Source organism: Amborella trichopoda, chromosome 2, assembly GCF_054954075.1.
Source record: "Amborella trichopoda isolate Santa Cruz 75 chromosome 2, AtrichopodaSantaCruz75HAP2 v2.0, whole genome shotgun sequence".
Taxonomy (NCBI): domain Eukaryota; kingdom Viridiplantae; phylum Streptophyta; class Magnoliopsida; order Amborellales; family Amborellaceae; genus Amborella; species Amborella trichopoda.
In genome coordinates this window covers 18,720,031-18,725,921 of record NC_142337.1, presented here as the reverse complement: position 1 = coordinate 18,725,921, position 5,891 = coordinate 18,720,031, and positions in this window count along the sequence as shown.

The following is a 5,891-nucleotide window of genomic DNA, read 5'->3' as shown; positions in this document are numbered from 1 at the left end:
CCCTCATTTTTGCCGAAGTTCAAATCTTAAATTTTCCCTTTCGCAATCTTGCTTCTGAACTTGATCCCACCAAAAGAATACAAGTCCCCTGAAGTTTAATTACAACTAATTTTACTTCCTTTGAATCCGACAAATCCTTCTATTCAAAAAGTCTTTCTACCACTCTACCAATCTAAAACTCTTTCAGATTATAAACTATTAGAAAATGGAACATGAACTCAGTAGGAGTGTGATCCTTCGTGGACCATACTAAGCAAATAACATTCGCTGATACTGACTGAGCTTTACGAACTAGACCATTCGGTTGGGAAAAACCTATGTTACTTGATTATAGAAAACTTTCTAATAAGGGTTTTAATTGGTCATCCCTTGATGACGTCGGAGTATGCCTAGATGAGTGAGCCAAAGGAATGCGTAGTCCTTGTGTGTAATAGTTGCCTTCAACGATGGGGGCCAAAGCCTCATCTGCATGCCATCACATGGCATACATATATGATAGTCGTTTTGAGAAACCAAACCACCTTTTAGGGTGAAACTTATACATGCGCAAGAGATACCCCTATGTGCCATATGAGTTGTGGTCGCATCAGGTCTGGATGACCTTGGTACGTCTTTAGCGGAAAACCAAAAATCCACAAACTGGGATTACGACCCCTTGCCCATTGGCTAGACTTTGGTGACCCACTAATGAGCCCCTGCATGGACTATGGGTCATGGGCAATACTGGGTCTATTTGAAAAAGTAAGTGTGACCGTAGTCCATAGTTGAAGGTAGAGTACCCCGGTATTTATTTATTTAATTCCTATATCATATGGATCTTTTTCTCATCCAATGAATTTAATTATGTTTGTTTTAGTGATATATGATTTTTAGAATTGTTATTTGAATTTTTCTATATCTCTGGATATTTTATTTGTCAAATTTGAATTTATAAAAACAAAGATATTGGTTTTAGAATGATTTATTATTTAAATTGATTTTTATGAATTTTTAAAAATCATATAATACTTTAATTAATTTAATTATTGCTCGGGAGGCCCAATAAGCTATATGGGCCTACCATTGCTTTGTGGGTGGGTCCCATGAGTGCCACCTAAGGTGGCACGCCCCACCCCAAGGAGCTTTTCTATTTCGTTGGATCAAGCTTTAGCTTGAAGAAAAATGTTTGTGATGTTTTAGAAAGCCTTTGCTTTGAAGAAGTTTTGAATGGATTTTTGGAAACCATGATGAGGCTTGTGCATATGTTTTGGTAAGCACAATATCATGTTTGAATTAATTTGTTTAATTTCTATTGATGGGAAAATGATTTAAGAAATGGGGGATAAAGGCTATAGCACCTTCCATATGATGTTGATAGCCCATCTATGGAATGGAGGGCTCAAATCTCTCACATTACAAGTCACCCAAGATCGATGATGTATATTCAATGTCACAAGAGAAGGCAAGCCATGGAAAACATTAAACAACCCTAATCCTATTTTTGCACTATAAATAGAGGACCCCATGCCCATAAATCTCTACACTAAAAAAATATTTCTCCCCATAAATCTCTACACTAAAAAAATATTTCTCTTCTCTGTCTTTAAATATTATCTCTCTCTCTAGTAAGTCTAGGGGGCATGCCCCAACCTAGAAGGTTTCTTTGTCTAGAATTTTGGTAAGGGACACGCCCCACTTAGATCATCTCTCTCTCTCTCTCTCTCTCTCTCTCTTATGTTATGATATCTTGATCCTAAGGGTTGGGTAGAAGTAAGTAGATGCTATATCTTTTAAACTAGGTTTTATGGGTTATACTTAAGTTTGAGATTTGTGATCAAGAGGAGTTCAAAGTTTCATTGAAGGGTGCTTTCCCTAGATTAAGATTGAAGGTTGATCGTTGATCCCGCGTCATCGAATTGTGGTGACTCGGTGTCGGGTGTAATAAGCTTGGTTGAGGTAATCCCCAATATTCTCTTTTTGTTTCTTGCCATATTAATTATATTGTCTTGATATTCACAAGCATAAGAATTGTGGTTATTTCTTTGTTTAAAGAAATTGGTTTAGTAGCATCAAGGTTTTTAAGATCTTAAGTTGCTAGTTTTATTTTCTTTGAAGCAAGAGTTTATTGTAGTAAGACTACTTGTAAGTGATTTTTATCAAAAGAAAAATAAAAAGAAAAGAAAAAGGGGTGAAAAAGAAGAAAAATAAAAATATGTACCCCGACAAGATCACATTAGTCTTTCTTTCAACAACCTACATTTTTCCGGCCACGACTTTGCCACGAGTACCATACCCATGAACCTATTCTGATACACAATGGTGTGAAACCAGGCACCAACCGACTAGGTTTGAATCTTGTTAAGCAACAAACTCGTCGGTCGCCATTTATAGAAGAGAAATGGTCTCTTCAATGTATGAAATCACTCATCCGCCAAATGATACAAAACTGACACCCAAAAGTTTAGATCCGAAGTCGATTGTGCCACAATGACCTGACTTCCTGGAGGTCGCACGACAAAATGAAGAGAAAGGGGATTTTCAATCCCTAACTCTTTCCAAACTCAAGGTACTCGCAGTAAAGAAGTGTGAAGTAAAGAAGTATGACCATCCAACTCAAGGTACACAAGGATGGGATATATATATATATATATATATATATATTAACAAATCTCACTAATTGCTATAGCAATAATCTATACATATAAACCAATTTGTTGGAACTAAAAAATGACCAAAATACCTCTAACAAAGTCTGAAATTGACTAGATTACCATGTGCCGTATTTTCCATTGCAACATCCATCCACCTAAGCTCCCATGCATGAAGCCAAATTCCTATATATTAAAACTACACATCTTTGGCTTTTGGACTCATGAAAACTTTGACACAATACATTACTTATCTCTACACGAAATTCTCTAGACCTATTCTAGGTGACCAAAAAGAACGTTAAAATGACTAACACGTCCTGGGAGCCAAAACTCCTAGATGCGATTTGCAACAATTTGTGAACTTTCTTTACAACATGTAACATTATTGTTTCATAGATAAGCTTATAAAAGTTCTTGCCTCTACTCCATGTTGATAAATTCTCCGATACAGGGAGTGTAAGCTACACATGCCATCCCATTACTAAGAGTTAAGCCCGCTAAACTCAAGTGCTTAGCCATTCCACATTTTCTCTTTTGGCTAAGCCAAGTCATGCACAGATTATCTGACATTGTTCCTGACCATGTGTAGCATTGGACTGCTTATCTATCAGCAAATTGGTTACAAGTTCAAAATTTGTAGTACTGTGATACAATAAATAAGCACCAATTGCATGCAAGGATATCGTATTTTCTTATGGGAAAATCTATCGTCCACATAAGGTGGATGGTGGAAGGATGCACAAATACCCTTCCTATGGTTTGGATTGAAGCACACTACATCTAACAGTTCAAATTCAATTTTATGTTTTATATTTTATTTTAATTTAAAATTTATTTTCTTTGAAAATGAAGGCGTAGATTCTATATTATAAGTAACAACAAATAAAAATAGTAAAAGTTTTATTTTTAGTAAAATAATCGACCATAATACCCTAAACTTTTGGTTATTTTAATATGACATGAAATTAAAAATAAACATACATCCCAAATTCACCTTCTTGCCTTAAAGACAGAGGGGACTTAGGCATAAGGAGGTAGAGAAGTCTCAGTGACACTTTTAACTTAGTGGTGGCAGCGCTGAGCTACAGGGGATAACTCTCTTTGGAAATAGGTCCTATTCAATAAGTATGGTGTAGACATTAACAAATTGATGGCCAGGAGAAGAACGATAGGCATTCTGCTGTATAGAGAGAGATTGAGAAAGTAAGGCTCATATTCTAGCTTATACCAAGATGTTAGTACGAGATGGAGGGAGGATTAAGTTTTGGTCTTCCTTGTAGATTGAAGACTGCCCACTGAAAACTAGGCTCCTAGACATATACAAGAAGGTGATCTATGAAACATGTTTCCAGAGGAATAGGCTTTTAATGTTGTCTAGAATGCTTATCTCAAGCAGAGGAGGGAAAAATCCCAGGTGGTGCATCAATACTTTGAACTAAAGAGGATACCGTACAATTGTTTTCATCTCCCTTCAGGCCAGACAAATTGATATGTCAACTTACTCTGAATGGTACATTTATGAACAGGTCATTCTATGCAGTGCTTACCAAGGATAAATCATTTACAAATTGGGTGGGCATGACAAAGGCGTGGAATTTCAAAGTACTGCATAGAGTACAAGCTTTTCTATGGCTAATTGAAAGAATAGGGAATTATCGATTGGACAACTACGAAAGAGTGGGATGATTATCATTAATATATGTATCTTGTGCAAGGGGGATGCTGAATTTAATGATCATATATTCCTTATTCTTTCTCAACAAAGTTATTTAAATGGTTGCTCAAACAGGTGTAGTATAACTAGGTGTTGCCCAATTCTATTGAGCAACTGCTCATACAACTTAGTGTTGTACGTCCTTTTTTACGTACTTATGTCCCTCACACAAATAAGGGGTGAAGCAATGATAACTCAATCCTACTAGTACTCGAAACATTGACAGATCAAAGTTGTATTGCGAAATAAGCCTCAAATTAGACAACTTGGGAAGAGTACTATCGTACCAAGGAAAGACCTTACAACTGTAGCGCTATGTTAATAGCTTCAGAACAATACCAGACCACTGTCGTTGCATTCAAAACATCAAAAAACCCGGGGGACCTATTTTGGGCTCAATCTGACCACACAAAGGGGGTCTATGCCCAAACTGCCTCAAAACGGGTAGGTTTTACACTATCGCGGTACGACTTCATTGAACCAGTCCTCATGCATGGAGACTGCGATTCCACATCCTGTGATGGACTTCAAGGATCCACAGAACCTTCATATGGAATAAAAAAAAACTCAAACTTGGACATGTTTTAGATCACGATAACCCCGTCATTTTGACCTAGGGCATGCACCATGGAGCGATCCAGAGTCAAACTTCTTCTAGAAAGAAGGTGAGCACAAAACCAGAAAAATCAAGGTCTTAAGAAGAAGACATCTCGAACCTTATGAAGCACAGCTCGAGATCCACGAATCAGATCATCGCGAAAACGAGTTCAATGCAACCACCTCGTGAAGAGCTGTAAATTGGTATAACTTTTATCTTTAATCTAAGGTTGAATAAGCACAAATCCCAAGGTTACAGATAAGGCAGATCTGCTTTGTCGCCGGAATCCCTTTTTCTGTTGAACACTAAAACAAATCAAACTTGGTGAAAAGCGGCTGTAACAATCTCATCTTTCATCTGTAAACAAAATAAAGACTCAAAGCATCACAGGTCGAATGGCATTGGCAACCAAAGTCTACGAATCTGACCGGACTTCCACCCCATGGGAAAAAAGCTACCTCAACACGATTAAAGGGCACCAAATTGCTTAGAATCGACAAGATTGAAGATATAATGGCAAATCGACTGAACCATCTCTACAAGTTTTCAGAAAAACTTCCAAGATCTAGCAATGGCGGGAGGACCCTCAGAGAAGGATGGTTTTTGAAATCGCACAAAAGGTTTTAAGAGCGTTTTGGTCATTGTACCTAATTTTGGGGTTTTATTTTAAATCCTTTTAATGCTAGTTATGCTTAGTTTTTTTAACATTCACCCATGTTTGGTGAGTTCTCTATATAAACAAGCTTAGGGAGATTATAAAAGGCCGGATTATTCATCACTCAAATAGAGGGATCACGCTTGTTTTTACTCGTCTTTTTGCTTCTAACCCTTAATCTTGTCAAGAGGAGAGAGAAAACTTTCAAAGAGATAGTACCCCTGAGTGCGCAGTCCCATTCCATCTCTTTCTTAAATCAGGCTACACCTCGAGCCCTATCTCTCTTCTCCTCTA